At 41.7% G+C, this 16,108-nt stretch overlaps 1 protein-coding gene across 14 annotated transcripts in view; it reads left to right on the top strand.

Moving 5' to 3' along the window:
* Nucleotides 1–11,672: 11,672 nt before the first annotated feature.
* Nucleotides 11,673–16,108, top strand: part of PUM1 (pumilio RNA binding family member 1) — a 137,771-nt gene continuing 133,335 nt past the window's right edge. For 9 of the 14 annotated variants that reach the window (XM_075995969.1, XM_075995967.1, XM_020280410.2 and 6 more), the window contains exon 1: nt 11,673–11,938. The gene's annotated coding sequence lies outside the window, so the exon portion shown is untranslated. The remainder of the gene's footprint in view (nt 11,939–16,108) is intronic. The other 5 variants (XM_075995968.1, XM_012757322.2, XM_012757320.2 and 2 more) reach the window with 2 other exon arrangements.

Genomic DNA, 16,108 nt, shown 5'->3' with positions numbered 1-16,108 from the left:
AGGTGGTTATCAGAGCTTAGAAATGGGCGCGGGGAGATGTGGTGGGAGAGGTAGTAATGGACATACAGGGGTAGCAGGAAGGATCTTTGTGGTGTTGGAACAGTTTTGTGTCTTGGCTGTGATGGTGTTTACATGAACCTACATGTGATAAAACTGCATAAAAGTATACACTCATACACCCACAAATGAGTGCATGTAAAACTGAGTAAGCCCTGTTGATTATAACAAGGCCAATTTTCTGGTTTGGAAATCGTCCTACAGTTATGCAAGATGTTACCACTGGGGAAACTGGGTGAAGGGTGCACAGGATTTTCCAGTATATTTTTTGCAACTTCCTGTGAATCTATAATTATTTCCTAGCGAAAAGATTTTTTAAAAAAAAATTGAAGCAGTAAACAACTTCTAACAATGAAAACACCAGGCCCTGGTGGTTTTATAGGCAAATTCTGTCAACTTTCAAGAAACAGATCATTCTAATTAGAAGAGGGAATACCTCCACCACCCCAATTCCATGAGGCCAATATAACCGTGATACCAAATCCTGATAAAGAAAGAACAAAGACAGGAAATTACAAACCTATTTCATGTGTGAATATAGGTGCAAAGATCCTAAACAGAATACTAGTGAAAATAACCAATGATGAAAAAATAAACAAAGAAACAATACAGTATGACCAAGTTGGGATTATCCTAGGAATAATGTATTTACATATTGGACACAGATGTCATTCACTATAATAACAGATTAAAGAGGAAAAAATAATATAATCATTTCAATAAATACAGGAAAATTATTTTATAAAATAGAACGGTAACCTAAGATAGCATGAACAAAAAACCTCAACAAATGTTATCCTAAATGTGGAAAATTTTTATTTTATTTAACTTAATTTAATTTAATTTTATTATATTTGACACAGAGTCTCACTCTGTTGCCCAGGCTACAATGCAATGGTGTCATCATAGCGCACTCCAACTTCAAACTTCTGGGTTCTAGTGATCCTCCTGCCTCAGCCTCCTGAGTAGATGGGACTATAGGCACAAATTACCAATGCCTGGCTAATTTTTCTATTTTTAAAGACCCAAGGTCTCACTATACTGCTCAGGCTGTTCTCAAACTCCTATCCTCAAGAGATCCTCCCACCTTGGCCTCCCAGAGTGCTAGAATTACAGGTGTGAGCCCACTGCCTGCCTGGCCAGAAGCATTCCTTTTAAAATCATCAACTTGGTATGCGTGCCCACTATCACCATTTCTATTCAACTTTGTGTTGGCAGTCCTAGCCAGTCCATTAAGACAATAATAAATTCAAGGCATTAGTATTGAAAAGAAAGACATGAAATTGTCATTATACTCAGATGGTATTACTATTATTATTATTTTGAGATGGGGTCTTGCTATGTTGCCCATCCTTGTCTTTTTTTTTGAGACAGAGTCTCATTTTGTTGCCCAGGCTAGAGTGAATGCCATGGCATCAGCCTAGCTCACAGTAACCTCAAACTCCTGGGCTCAAGCAAACCTCCTGCTTCAGCCTCCCAAGTAGCTGGGACTACAGGCATGTGCCACCATGCTCAGCTAATTTTTTTCTATATATATTAGTTGGCCAATTAATTTCTTTCTATTTATAGTAGAGATGGGGTCTCGCTCTTGCTCAGGCTAGTTTTGAACCCCTGACCTTGAGCAATCCGCCCACCTCGGCCTCCCAGAGTGCTAGGATTACAGGCATGTGTAAAATTTATTTTTAAAAATAAAAAGATTTGGGCCGGGCGCGGTGGCTCACGCCTGTAATCCTAGCTCTCTGGGAGGCCGAGGCGGGCGGATTGCTCTAGGTCAGGAGTTTGAAACCAGCCTGAGCAAGAGCGAGACCCCGTCTCTACTATAAATAGAAAGAAACTAATTGGCCAACTAATATATATAGAAAAAATTAGCCGGGCATGGTGGCACATGCCTGTAGTCCCAGCTACTTGGGAGGCTGAGGCAGGAGGATCGCTTGAGCCCAGGTGTTTGAGGTTGCTGTGAGCTAGGCTGACGCCACGGCACTCACTCTAGCCTAGGCAACAAAGCGAGACTCTGTCTCAAAAAAAAAAAAAAAAAAAAGATTTTAAAAAATCTTGTCTGCTCTTGGCCTTTTACTCTTGGTGTTTTATAATAAAGCTTCCATATATTCAATATTCAGCTTCAACAATGATCAATTCATGGCCAATCTTGTTTCATTTAGACCCTCTTCTACTTCCTCCACTTCAGATTATCTTGAAGCAGATCCCAGACATTACATCATTTTATCCTAAATAGGGAACTCGCTTTAAATGTTTTGACAATATAGCTGCAAAAGAAATCTTTTTGCTCTCAAGTTACTCACACATTCCAATAAAATAAAACAAAAGTGGAAGTTAGATTAGATTGTTTACCTTAAATGTATTTTCAAATTTCTTTTTAATCCTACCAATTTAATAATATGTACAACTAAAATTTACAAGAAAAAGGAGTTAGCCTTTCTTTTTAAACAATCCAGAAGAAAATGGTTAACCCGAATACATCAGGCAAATAAACCAGGGGTCCCCAACCTATGGTGAGTTATATAATTATTTCACTATATACAATGTAATGATAGAAATAAAGTGCACAAGAAATGTAATGCGCTCAAATCATTCCAAAACCACCCCCTTCCTAGTCCACGGGAAAACTGTGTTCTGTGAAAATGGTACCTGGTGCCAAAAAGTTTGGGGACCATTGAAATAAATGGACTACAGAACTGATTTACCTCAGACATGCCTATGTATTAGGTGATTAAATGTGAAATGTTCAATTTTGAATCAACGGTGTAGTTTATTATATCTGAAACAAGAAGCAGTACAATTAATCAAAGTGTGCACCTCAACTATTGACACAGTTTTGCCATCTAACAGTAGCGTGTCTATTATGGCAGCGGAGAAGAAGCCTGGAGAGCGAGTGGTGATGAAATTGTGAAAGGTATTTTTTACAGCTTGTTGAGAATTGAATATTTTTCCTTGCAAGAAGTGGTCCAAAGCCTGGAAGAAGTGTTAGTCAGTTGGTGCAAGGTCTGGTGAATACAGTAGATGACAGAGTTTCCAAATCCAGCTTCTCTAGTTTGAGCAGCATTGTTTTTTGCAACATACAGTCTTGCAAGAGTGTTGGCCTGTCTGTATTGACCAATCTCTGCTGCCCAATCATAAGCATCGTCATCATTTCATCCAATTGGTTGCAGTAGACATCCTCTGTAATCAATTGACCAGGTTTCATGAAGCTGTAGTGCTGGACCACCAAACAGACCCTATTAGCTTTGTTTTTTGTTTTTTTGTTTTTTTTTTTTTTTTTGAGACAGAGTCTCACTCTGTTGCCTGGGCTAGAGTGCTGTGGCATCAGCCTAGCTCACAGCAACCTCAGTCTCCTGGGCTCAAGCAATACTACTGCCTCAGTCTCCTGAGTAGCTGGGACTACAGGCATGCACCACCATGCCTGGCTAATTTTTTCTATATATATTAGTTGGCCAATTAATTTTCTTTTCATTTATAGTAGAGACGGGGTCTCGCTCTTGCTCAAGCTGGTTTCAAACTCCTGACCTTGAGCGATCTGCCCACCGCAGCCTCCCAGAGTGCTAGGATTACAGGTGTGAGCCACCGCACCCGGCCTACTATTAGCTTTTTTGATGAGTATTCAGTTCTGGACTGTGTTTTGGCACTTCATCTTTGTCCAACACTTGCTATTGTCAAAATGAATCGATTTTTCATCACATGTAAGAAACAATATGGTATATAAATGGTTTGCCTTTATATTGCCTTTACAGAAAAGAAAGGCAAGCATAGAGACAATTTCTCTTCTGATGCTTAATTCATTTGGAAGCCATCTATCCAGCTTCTTTACTTTGCCCATTTCTTTCAAATGGTCTGATATTGCTGGAATAGTAATGCCAAACCCTGTTGCTAATTCACGAGTAGGTTCAGATGGATTGGCTTCCACTACAGCTTTCAGCTCATCATTATCCACCTTGGTCTCATTTTCAAGACTAAAATCACCAGAATGGAACTTCTCAAACTATCAACGTACTGTGTGTTCATTAGCCACATCCTTCCCAAACACTTAATTGATATCTTGACCTGTCTGCACTGCATTGGTTCCACAATGGAACTCATATTCAAAAATAACACGAATTTTTGACTTATCCATGGTTTTACAGAAATTGCTCTAAAAAATATGAAAGATAATCACAAGCCAAAACATGTGTTTGAAAGACTGAGGATGTACCTTCACAATAAAAAACAAAGGCTGGGGCCGGGTGCGGTGGCTCATGCCTGTAATCCTAGCACTCTGGGAGGCCGAGGCAGGTGGATTGCTCGAGGTCAGGAGTTCGAAACCAGCCTGAGCAAGAATGAGACCCCCGTCTCTACTATAAATAGAAAGAAATTAATTGGCCAACTAATATATATAGAAAAACTTAGCCGGGCATGGTGGTGCATGCCTGTAGTCCCAGCTACTTGGGAGGCTGAGGCAGCAGGATTGCTTGAGCCCAGGAGTTTGAGGTTGCTGTGAGCTAGGCTGCCACCACGGCACTCACTCTAGCCTGGGCAACAGAGTGAGACTCTGTCTCAAAAAAAAAAAAAAAAAAAAAGGAGCAGTTTTAGGCTCATGGCAAAATTGAGCAGAAAGTACAGAGTTCCCACCTACCCTCTTCCTCCACAAAGGCACAGCCTACCTGACCATCAACATTCAACACCAGACTAGTACATATGTTATACAACATTTGTTGTACCACCAGACTGGTACATCAGTGAACTGACATTGATATATCATCACCCAAAGTCCATAGTTTACATTAGAGTTCACTCTTGGTGGAGCACATTCTGTGAGTTTTGATGAATGTGTGATGACATGTGTAAAATCTCTAATTTCTCTTTTCCTTTGGTATTAGCTTTTACCCTTTGAACATCTTTCTTTTTTTTTTTTTTTTTTTTTTTTTTTTTGAGACAGAGTCTCGCTTTGTTGCCCAGGCTAGAGTGAGTGCCGTGGCGTCAGCCTAGCTCACAGCAACCTCAAACTCCTGGGCTCGAGTGATCCTTCTGCCTCAGCCTCCTGGGTAGCTGGGACTACAGGCATGCGCCACCATGCCCGGCTAATTTTTTATATATATATCAGTTGGCCAATTAATTTCTTTCTATTTATAGTAGAGACGGGGTCTCGCTCTTGCTCAGGCTGGTTTTGAACTCCTGACCTTGAGCAATCCGCCCGCCTCGGCCTCCCAAGACCTAGGATTACAGGCGTGAGCCACAGCGCCCGGCCTGAACATCTTTCTTTAGGCAAAAACATACTTTACTTTCGCTGCCTCTTGCATGCATTGGGGTTGTGTCCACTCTGTATTCGTCAGTGTTTTTGCACTGCCCTGATTTGCCTCCGTGTCTCTTGAGGATGGGCAAAGGGACAGCCACCATCTTCTCAGGCCTTACCCATATGACAGCCTCAAGTTTTCTGAGGTTTCTTGTGTAGAATTCATAGTTTCTCAAATCTGTGGCTTTATTTTTTCATTAGTGTTGGAAAATTGGTCCTTTCCTGTCAGATAGATCTTCCTCGTTCTTTCCTTCCTCTCTTGGTTTTCCTGTATGTTACACTGACTCATGTCTCCTCTGTGACTCACCCTCTTCTCTCTCTTTTCTACCCTTTTGTCTCTTACGTTTCATTTTGGATATTTTCTCTGACCAATCTCTAAATTAATTAATTCATCTTTATCAGTGTTTAGTGCTGTGTAACCTGATTATTATATATTTTCCACTTATAAAATTTCTATTTGTCTTGTATGTTTTCCACTTTTCTGTCAAAATTATCAATCTTCTATTTATTTTCTTGAACATAAGAAAGAATCTGATGACTCCAATATCTAGGGCTCCTTTCAAGTGTCTATTTTACTTGGTGTCTGGGTTTTTTTGTTAATGTTGTCTTGTTTTCTAGTATGTGTGATTATTTTTATTTGTGGACTGAATATTATATTTGCATAAATTTTCATAGAAATAATTTGAGGCCTAGGATGAAAATATCTTTTTTTTTTTTTTTTTTTTGAGACAGTCTCACTCTGTTGCCCAGGCTAGAGTGAGTGCTATGGTGTCAGCCTAGCTCACAGCAACCTCAAATTCCTGGGCTCAAGCAATCCTACTGCCTCAGCCCGAGTAGTTGGGACTACAGGCATATGCCACCATGCCTGGCTAATTTTTTCTATATATTTTAGTTGGCCAATTACTTTTTCTTTCTATTTTTAGTAGAGACGGGACCTTACTCTTGCTCAGGCTGGTTTCGAACTCCTGATCTTGAGTGATCCATCTGCCTGGGCCTCCCAGAGTGCTAGGATTACTACAGGCGTGAGCCACCACGTCCCACCCTTTTTTTTTTTTTTTTTTTTTGGAGACAGTCTCACTCTGTTCCCTGGGCTAGAGTGCTGTGGCCTCAGCCTAGTTCACAGCAACCTCCCACTCCTGGGCTCAAGTGATCCTGCTGCCTCAGTCTCCCAAGTAGCTGGGACTGCAGGCGTGTGCCACCATACCCAGCTAAGTTTTTCTTTTCTTTTTTTTTTTTTGAGACAGAGTCTCACTTTGTTGCCCAGGCTAGAGTGAGTGCCATGGTGTCAGCCTAGCTCACAGCAACCTCAAACTCCTGGGTTCAAGCAATCTTCCTGCCTCAGCCTCCCGAGTAGCTGGGACTACAGGCATGCGCCACCATGCCTGGCTAATTTTTTATATATATATTAGTTGGGCAATTAATTTCTTTCTATTTATAGTAGAGAAGGGGTCTCGCTCTTGCTCAGGCTGGTTTTGAACTCCTGACCTCGAACATCCTCCCGCTTCCGCCTCCCAGAGTGCTAGGATTACAGGCGTGAGCCACCGCACCTGGCCCCAGCTAAGTTTTTCTATTTTTTAATAGAGAAGGGGTCTCACTTTTGCTCAGACTGGTCTCAAACTCCTGAGCTCAAGCAATCCTCCTGCCTTGGCCTCCCAGAGTGCTAGGATTACAGGTGTGAGCCACCGCGCCCGGCCAAGAATGAGAATATCTTTATCCAGAGGACTGTTTTCTGCCAGGTACCTGGAGGCATTGTCCCTCTGGGATCACCTTAATATGATGTCAGGATTTGAGATGGTTTGAACCTGAGTTACAATCCTGTAAGGGCTAGTCTACTCTATTCACTGTCACTTTTAGAGGGCTGTCCTTTGAGACCCAACACAATGTGAGAGTTCAGTAGGCACTCTCCCCTTAGCAGGTTCTGGACTCCAGTCTCTCTTCCCCTAAGTACTGAAGGCTGTTAAAAACACAACTCATCCTCTTAGCTATCTCTCAGGAGATGCCCCACCTGGAAGCATAAATGTGGGACTTATATCCTGCTCTCTCCTTTTCCAGATCCTGGCTCAGTAATTCTTCACTAACTTGTTAGATTTCCAATAATATCAAGCAGAGATTTTAAAAATATTTTTCCAGTTTTACTAGTTTTCCTCTGTGAGAGTTGGTCAGAATTACATAGTCACCAATTGTGGAAGCCCAAATCCTCCGTCACTCAGACTTTCCTGTGGTAAAAGCACTCTAATAACCATGATCTGCCAAGAAACAAACTGACAATGGAAATGGTAACAGTGTAACCATTACCCAAGCATCAAAACAATGAACCAAAGTGCCGCCCAAGGGAGATTCAACAAATATACAAAAACACAAGTGTAACACAGTTCAAAGAGCAACTCAAACTCACAAACAAAATATCCTTCCAGAAAACTGGGGAAGTCTAAACTTGCTTGAGAATGCTCTATTTTCAGTTTATAAATACCACATTCTAGGAAATTTTACTAGCCAAATAGTTTGTTATAAGAGAGAATGAAAGTCTGTGGAATTCTATGGCAGTTGTCTTTTCTGGAATTTGTTCTCAGTTGTTAGCAAGGCCAGGTTGGCTGACTTACCAGTAAGCCTTAGATCATACTTTGAGGACCACTACCCTATGAAGGAAGAAGTAACATGTGATGTTCCTGAACCAAGGCTTTCTTGAATGGCCTTCACTGAAAGTTTTTGTTTTGAGACCTATGTAGGTCTTTTTCCAATTAGGTTGCAATGGAATGGATTAGTTTTCTCCCGATTAGATTAAAAATACCCTTCTCAAATCCACCTTAATCCTCTCCCCAGGTCAGCTTGGTTAGAATTTTAGGCTTCACAAACTCCCAAAGATTGATGATATTATCTACTACATATCTATTTAACCAGATGAATTGTGAGGATTCCCAAGTTTTAGGCATGATTTGGACATTGCCTTGCCCAGACAACTCTCAGCAAATAGCCTTAGACAATATGTTTGGATAAATGTTAATCCATTTCCTAACCTCTTCAAGCCTTGGTTTTCTCACGTTTAAATGTGAATAATAATGTCCTTGTCATAGATAGTTTGTGAGTTTTAGATGAAATAATGAATATAAAAGTCTTAGCACAGTACATGGCACACACCTGAGCATTTGATACCTAAGCATTTGATAACAGGATGATATTAAGAGTTTGTTGGAGGCAATGCTCTACAGGGGTTATTTTGGGGCTGAGCCGAGGCCTTTGAAAGCAGTTCCTTAAAGGAAATCAGGGAAATCAGGAGACAAGTATTTTGTTGGGATTGCATCATTTGGCTGGATGGGGTGGAGCCTGAAGGCTGGTACCACATAGCTGTGGCTAAACTGACATTAGAATCTCTACGCCCAAGTACACTAGTAGGGAGTTAGTCATGCATCACAGAAAGAAATCATGGAGCACATGGAGACTGGTAAGAGTCTGAAAATTTTTAACTTTCTTATGTCTGCTAAATTTTCTCATCCTGCAGATTTTCCTATTATGGTTACCTAGCACTCTGTCCTGGCCCTACGGGGCTAGATGCTTTGTCTGTTTTTTTCATTTAGTGCTGTTGTATTAGCTACATGTTGCAGGGGAGAAAATGGAGGCTCAGAGAGGTTAGGTGAGTAATATCTGGTCTGGCTCCAGAGCTCAATCTCTGAATATAGCACATTACTTATAGGATTGTTGAATCTGAGTATTGACACTTTAGTTCAGGGGTCTTCAAACTTTTTAAACAGGGGGGCCAGTTCACTGTCCCTCAGACAGTTGGAGAGTGTGCACTGTGGGCCCAGGACGAGTTGGCTGCTAAGCAGAACAGGCAGGTGGCAAAAACACCTGGAGGGCCAGATAAATGTGCTAGGCAGCCTGCATGTGGCCTGCAGGCCATAGTTTGAGGATGCCTGCTCTAGCTGTTCAATTCATTCCTTTAACATTTAATGAGCAATTACTATATGCCCTGCACTAAGTTGGTCTCTGGGGATTCAGAAGTGAATATAACATCACAGCTACAACAAAACAGCTACATTTATTGAGTACTAATTTTGTGTCAGACACCTTACATGTGTTCATTTAACCATAATAACCAGCCTGTGAGAAGATAATTGATATCCTTATTTTACAGATGAGGGAGCTGAGACTCAGAGACTTGCCCAAGGTCACACTGCCAAGAAATAGCAGAGTACAGGATCTTTAACTTCCAAGTCTTATTCAGAAATGAAAATCTCATTCTTTTATTCTTTTTTATTTTTTTTTCTTTTTTTCCTAAAAAGCATCGTGAATATTCTTTTTTAAAACAAAGTAACATTCTTTTTTTAAAAAATAAAGCTAATGCATGCTTAATTTAAGCAATATGAGTGCTGATTTTCTCACACACTTGCAGAACCATGATGTTAACAATCATTTTAATTTTGGCCAGTGTGTTCAATAGACGAAAACATTGTATTTCAAAGTTGTATTTCTTTTATTAGCTATTTTTCTCATCTTTTAAAGTTTTTTTTTTTTTTTTTGTGAGACAGAGTCTTGTTCTGTCTACTGGGCTAGAGTGTCATGGCATCAGCCTAGCTCACAGCAACCTCAAACTCCTGGGGTCAAGCAATTCTCCTGCCTCAGCTTCCTGAGTAGCTGGGACTACAGGCATGTGTCATCAAGCCCAGCTAATTTTTCTATTTTTAGTAGAGATGAGGTCTTACTCTTGCTCAGGCTGGTCTTGAACCCCTGACCTCAAGTGATCCTCCCACTTTGGTCTCTCAGAGTGCTAGGATTATAGGTATGAGCCACTGCCCGGCCAGGACCAGCTAAATTTTTTAAATTTTTTGTAGAGACAGGGTCTTACTATATTGCTCAGGCTGGTCTGGAACTCCTGGATTCAAGCTATCCTCCTGGCTCAACCTCCCAAAGTGCTGGGATAACATATATGAGCCACCACACCCAGCCTCATCTTTTACAGTTTTTATATGTATTTCACATACCATAAAATCCACTCATTTAAAGTGTACAGTCTGGAGTGGTGTGTGTGCCTGTAGTTCCAGTTACTCCGGAGACTGAGGTGGGAGAAGCTTGAGCCAAGGAGTTGAGACTAGAGTGGGCAATATAGTGAGACCCAAACCTATTAGAATAAATAAAGAAAGTGCATAGTTCAGTGGTTTTTTATTATAGTCACAGAGTATTGCAACCATCATCATGATCTAATTTTAAAACTTTTTCAACAGTCCCAAAAGAAACCCCTTATCTGTTAATAGTACCTCCCCATTCCTGCTCCTCCAGCTCTCAGCCCTAGGCTACCTATTTTTTGTTTGTTGGCCATATGTGATTTTTTAATGTGTCTTTGCCTATTTTGGATTTTATCAATAAGAGAAGTTCTGTATTTATCATGACGATTAACCATTTGCCTACCATGTATATAGCAAATATTTTTAGCCATTTTTTTATTTGTTCTACTTTGTTGATGGCACCTCTTCCAGTACAGATGGTTACGTTTGTTACAATCTTTGTCTTTATGATCTATTGATTTTGATTCATGATTACAAACATGTTCTCTCCTCCAATTATAGAGTTTTGCCCCCTAACATCTTCTGGTGTTTTATAGTATCGTGGTTTGTCTAAGTTTTCAAGCTGTCTTGAGTTTAGTTTGCGATAGTATAACTATACCTTGTCAAATACTAGTGATTTGAAAAGTCACTTTCATCAAATGGTCACGTTTCCATTCATTTGTGAAACTGGACAGATTGACAGCAGCCGGCAGGAAGACTCAGCGCTCACAGGCAGGGTGGGCCTCCTGTCCTTTGTTTAGTGTTCTGCTGCCGCCATCTTGAAATTGGTGGTAGTTTTGAACAAGGGCCCCGCATTTGTCATTCCGCGCTGGACCCCGCCAGTTGTGCTGCACTGCTTAGAGTCCCAGGCACTGTAGTAAGCACTTGGCATACATTATTCCACTGAATCCTCCCGGCCATTTCTGCTAAGTAGGCGTTATCATTTCCCTCCGCATTTTGCAAGTGGGGAAACGGAGGCAGGTAGCGTAGATAAATAAGGCCACAGAGCGCGAAGGCAGCAGAGAAGGGCTTTGAACCCGGCACTGGAGGCCGGGGCCGCGCGGTGGCCGCGGCCTGTCGGCACTGCAGGTTGTTAACTAGGTGGCGAGCCGGCGAGGGCGCGGAGAGCCGGGGGGCGCGGGGTCCTAGCGTGTCCGGGGCGACCCAGCGTGCTCGGCGCCGGCGGTGCGGGGCCGGGCGCCGCGCGCACCGTGCACGCTCGGGTGCGGGCTGGCGGGACCCCGCCTGCTGCCCCGGCGGCGCGCGCTCGCCCAGCGGGCGGGACCTCGCGCGCGCAGCGGTTGTGTTGCCTGCGAGTTTCCCGAGTTCACACAGGCCCCGGGTTGGCATGGCAACCAGGCAACCTGTTTCCGAGCCGCCAGCCTTCTCCGCACATGCCGCTGCCACCGCCGGAGCCGGGGCCAGAGCCTATCCCATGATGCACCGCGCCAGCCCAGTCCCCAGTGGGCCGCCATGTTGTCGGAGTGAAAGGTAAGGGGGAGCGAGAGCGCCGGAGAGAGAAGATCGGGGGGCTGAAATCCATCTTCATCCTACCGCTCCGCCCGTGAGTATCCGCACCCCGTCGGCCGCAAACGCTGCTCTGGACCCCTAGCGAGCAGATTGTCCCTTCGTATTGGTGTTTAAGAGCGGTTGGGGGGGTGAGAAGGGCTTTGGAAAAACCGCCGGGGCCCTGGCTGTGGCTTCTCACTTGCTGTTCCTCGTACATGTTTTGGAGTCAGCAGCAAGGCCCCTATTGTTATCAAAGGAGGGAGGGGGTGGGGAGCGGGGTCGAAGCGAAGAAAATGCCGGGGGTTTAGGCCCGGGCCCAGGGCGTAGACGTGCCTCTACATTTTTGCTCGGCCCTGTTGGAAGCCCCCGAAGATTGATGTTGCTATTCGGTTTGCTTTTTTTGATGGGTTTGCGAAGCCCCGAGTGTAGTGTGTGGCCATGAAGTGTAATTCTGTGCCACCCCGGATTTCTTCGACTTCTTGAGCTTCCGTGGTAGCGCCGAAGGAGGAGGAACAATAAATCGCTTTAGAAGCAGCCGTGGCCTTATGTCCACAGGCGAGACCCACCGTGGAGGAACTTTGCGAGCCTTAAATGTGGAGAAGTGGCCATGAGGAAGTTTCAGAATGCTTTTGAGGCTCCTGGGTGTTGTGGCCTTTTGTTTCCGTGAGAGCTTGTGTTTTTGGTGGGTTCTTCCTCTTTGAGCTTCCCTGTATTGGTGTCTCTTTTAACTCAAAGAGGGGTTTAGCCTTCACTGGTCGGAAAGCCTTCTAGATACACAATGCTGGATAGTTTTAGTCCTCACAAACATGCTTGGTAAACATAGGTCATTTGTTTTACTTGTCAGTACCACTCCCACGTCAAGTGAGGAATACGCTCCTGTAACTTTTCCCTCCCACGATAGCCCCCCCCCAAATAAAAACCAAACCCCCAAACCCGCACACAACATTACCAGAGAAGGTTTTATCCTTGCCATAACTTGAAGGTTTGTTACCCTTCATTGTTCAATTCAGAAAACAGTTCTTAGCTCTCGATATCATTTTGCTCACTTCCTTTTATTACTGGGATTGTTAAGAATGAGATTTTATAAGCCTTTTCTTGGGTTCTACTTTAAAGTCAGTTACTTCTGAAACAATAGGTTTAACATTGTGTTTATCTTATGAAAACACTTAAAAACTCACCAGGACAAGCCAATATGTGGATTTCGATGTAGTTTTCCTAAGCAAAATAAACATTTTGACTCATTGCTAATTTTAACTTTATAAAACACTTTCAGGGGCTGTTGATTCTTTATCTGGGCTGTTTGGAAATACTCACGGGGTTCTGAACTTTGAGTTAGTGCTTTGCCTTAGCCTCAGTTGAATTCGTTTTGTCCAAAGCCGCAGCTTTTTGAAGTTGGAATTTGTTTAGTTTGGTTTGAGATGAACTCCTTTAAAATAAATTTATGACCACAGAATGTTTATTCAATGTGGTAAAAATAAACACCTTTTAAACCACTAAGCATTTTAGTAAAAGGTGAGCCAGGGAGATAGATTAAACTGTGTTCCTTTGTTTGAATTAAACTCTATTGGTGATATTAAAAAATCCGCTTTGATGTACACAGTTTGAAAGCTGTGGAAGAGTAGCTAGAATCAGCACTTAATTCTAGTTGCTTAAAATACTTATTTTCATAATGTGTCATTTAAAAAAAATCACATTTCGAACGGCTACACATACTTTTTTTTAGCTTTGAGAGTTCCCTGAAAGGTATCGACAGTTTAAGTATTTTCAGATATTTAGGTGATTGAGTTCTTAATTTTTGTGCTGTAGTTGCCAAAATATTACAAAACTACTCAAGACACGTGTTAATTGCTTAGGTATTTGCTCACTTTCAGATTGTCTCTTCTGCCAGGTTTTCTCTTGTTTGAGAAACTGCCTTGCCTCATTAGGTAAAGCAGGAAGTCTTAGGGCATTCAGATAGCTATACAAAAGCCAATTGTTTTGTTTGAACATTTTTATAGGAATCTTCCCCTCCCCCTCCCCTTTTAGAGTGAAGTTGTGTTCAGTGTGTTTCAGTGGTAAACTTTTTTCATATGGAAATTCCTTGTAAGATAACTATTTTGACATTTTTTTTTTTTTTAATTTCAGAAAAGATTGCATTTGTTACTTTAGGAATTCTCTTAGGGACTGGAGCTTCATTTCCTTAACTGGTGGTAACTAAATTCCTGGGGTCTTCAGCACAGTGACTTTAATTTTATCAAAAACTTGTATATCTATCTTGCTTTGATTAAAAAACACAACAAAAATATTGTGAGGCAAAGAGGAAGGGTTTGTTCATTTTCTAGATAAGGAAACAGGTTCAAAGAGGGTTGTTCAGTGGTAGAATTTGGGTTTTGGAACTCCTGGCCTGTTCTAGAACAAAGATTGTTAGATTGAGATTTCCTTTTAGAAGAAAATGGGACTGTCCAATATTGGTAAAAAGAGGGTAGTGAGTTCTTTTAAAAACCGAGCAGGAAGGCATTAGATTAGTTTGCATTTTGCAGAGACCAAGCGTGAAACAGCGATGACTTTCTGGTGTTGGTACTTGAGCATGGACAAGATTTTATTCATGAAAGCAGAAAGTGAAGTCATAAAGCTAGACTTCTCCAGTACCCTGGTAAGGTGGGTGATGGATTGGAATTGTTGACTAGGTGTTTTCAAATTAGGCTTTGAACAAATTACAAATTCCATTGTGTCTTTTTACTTCTGGCTTGAAAGCATGAATTTAGTTGTGAGAAGCGATTGCTACTTTATCAAGAGGTTTAATTATTCAATACAGAGATAGTAGATTTCCCATAAATCTGTTTTTAAAATGTCAGAGTAGGGCTTGGGAGGAGAGAAAAGGCATTTGTAGCCGTGGGACTGTTGGGTTGATAGCCTTGAAATTAAGACACTAGTGGTTGTGGACAGGTGTGTCCTAATTGGTAACTGATTTATTTACTTTGTAGCTTTTTTTTAAGCACCCACACAAGCTGACAAGTGTTCTATCTTATGTATAAAGGTAGTTTTTGTTTTAAATAACTTAAATAGTAATGTTTCATGGTAACATTTCAGGTATTCTTTTTTGGTCTTCAGAGAAGAGTAGAGGATACAAGTGACAGATATTGTTGAGTTACTGGAGAGTAGCAAGGGGTTGGTAGAAAGAACTAGGTTTGGGTACAAAACATAATTGTTAGAATCCTTTCTCTGCTACTCACTAGCTGAGTGGCCTTGAATACATCACATAACTTTTCTGTGCTTTTCTTAGTCTTTTCATCTGTAAACTAGGGATAATAATCCTTACTGTTCAGTGTTTTTGTTATAAGATAGTGTCTACAATATATATGCTATGCTATTACTGTGTTGAGGCCTCTCGTGTTTTTTTTTTTTTTTTTTTTTTTTTTTGAGACAGAGTCTCACTTTGTTGCCCGGAGTGCTGTGGTATCAGCATAATCAGCGTAGTTCACAGCAACCTCAATCTCTTGGGCTCAAGTGATCCTACTGCCTCAGCCTCCCGAGTAGCTGGGACTACAGGCATGTGCCACCATGCCCGGCTAATTTTTTCTATATATATATTTTAGTTGATCAATTAATTTCTTTCTATTTTTGGTAGAGACTGGGTCTCCGGCTCAGGCTGGTTTTGAACTCCTGACCTTGAGCAATCCGCTGGCCTCGGCCTCCCAGAGTGCTAGGATTACGGGGCGGGGCGTGAGCCACCTCTCCTGGCCAAGGCCTCTGGTTTTTATAGCGAAGCTTTCTGTATTTTCGAGTAAGGTGTTTGAATTTGGTTTGGTCTCATCCTGTTTATGGGAGTTGAAGCACTAATGGAATAATGATGTGATTACAGTTAAAAGTTATTGGTAAAAATCTTGAATTTCTTTTTCCATCAATAACAGTTGATATGAAGATTTAGGCTAAGAATATGCTGCTGCTGTTCTTGGTCAGAGGGTCTTACTTTTTCATGTTATTATCAATGTTGGACCTTTTAAAGGGTCCTTTTAAGTAAGTTAGACAGACTGAGCCATTGTTAATTATATATGGGTTTAGGTTTTTGTTTGGTTATTGGCATGTGTCTGCTTCAGGTGTAAAATTGTGATTTTTTGTGAAAAGCTCTTGTTCAATTAAAAACTATCCACCACAGTTGGCTTAGGGTGCAAATAAGTTGGGTTGAACCGAAGCCATTGATCAAAGTCTAATTCTGTATTGTTACCTTTTGTTACCTTATGTAATA

Source organism: Microcebus murinus, chromosome 2, assembly GCF_040939455.1.
Source record: "Microcebus murinus isolate Inina chromosome 2, M.murinus_Inina_mat1.0, whole genome shotgun sequence".
Taxonomy (NCBI): domain Eukaryota; kingdom Metazoa; phylum Chordata; class Mammalia; order Primates; family Cheirogaleidae; genus Microcebus; species Microcebus murinus.
Note: the sequence above shows the minus strand (reverse complement) of the source record. Positions and strands in the feature narration are given on the sequence as shown.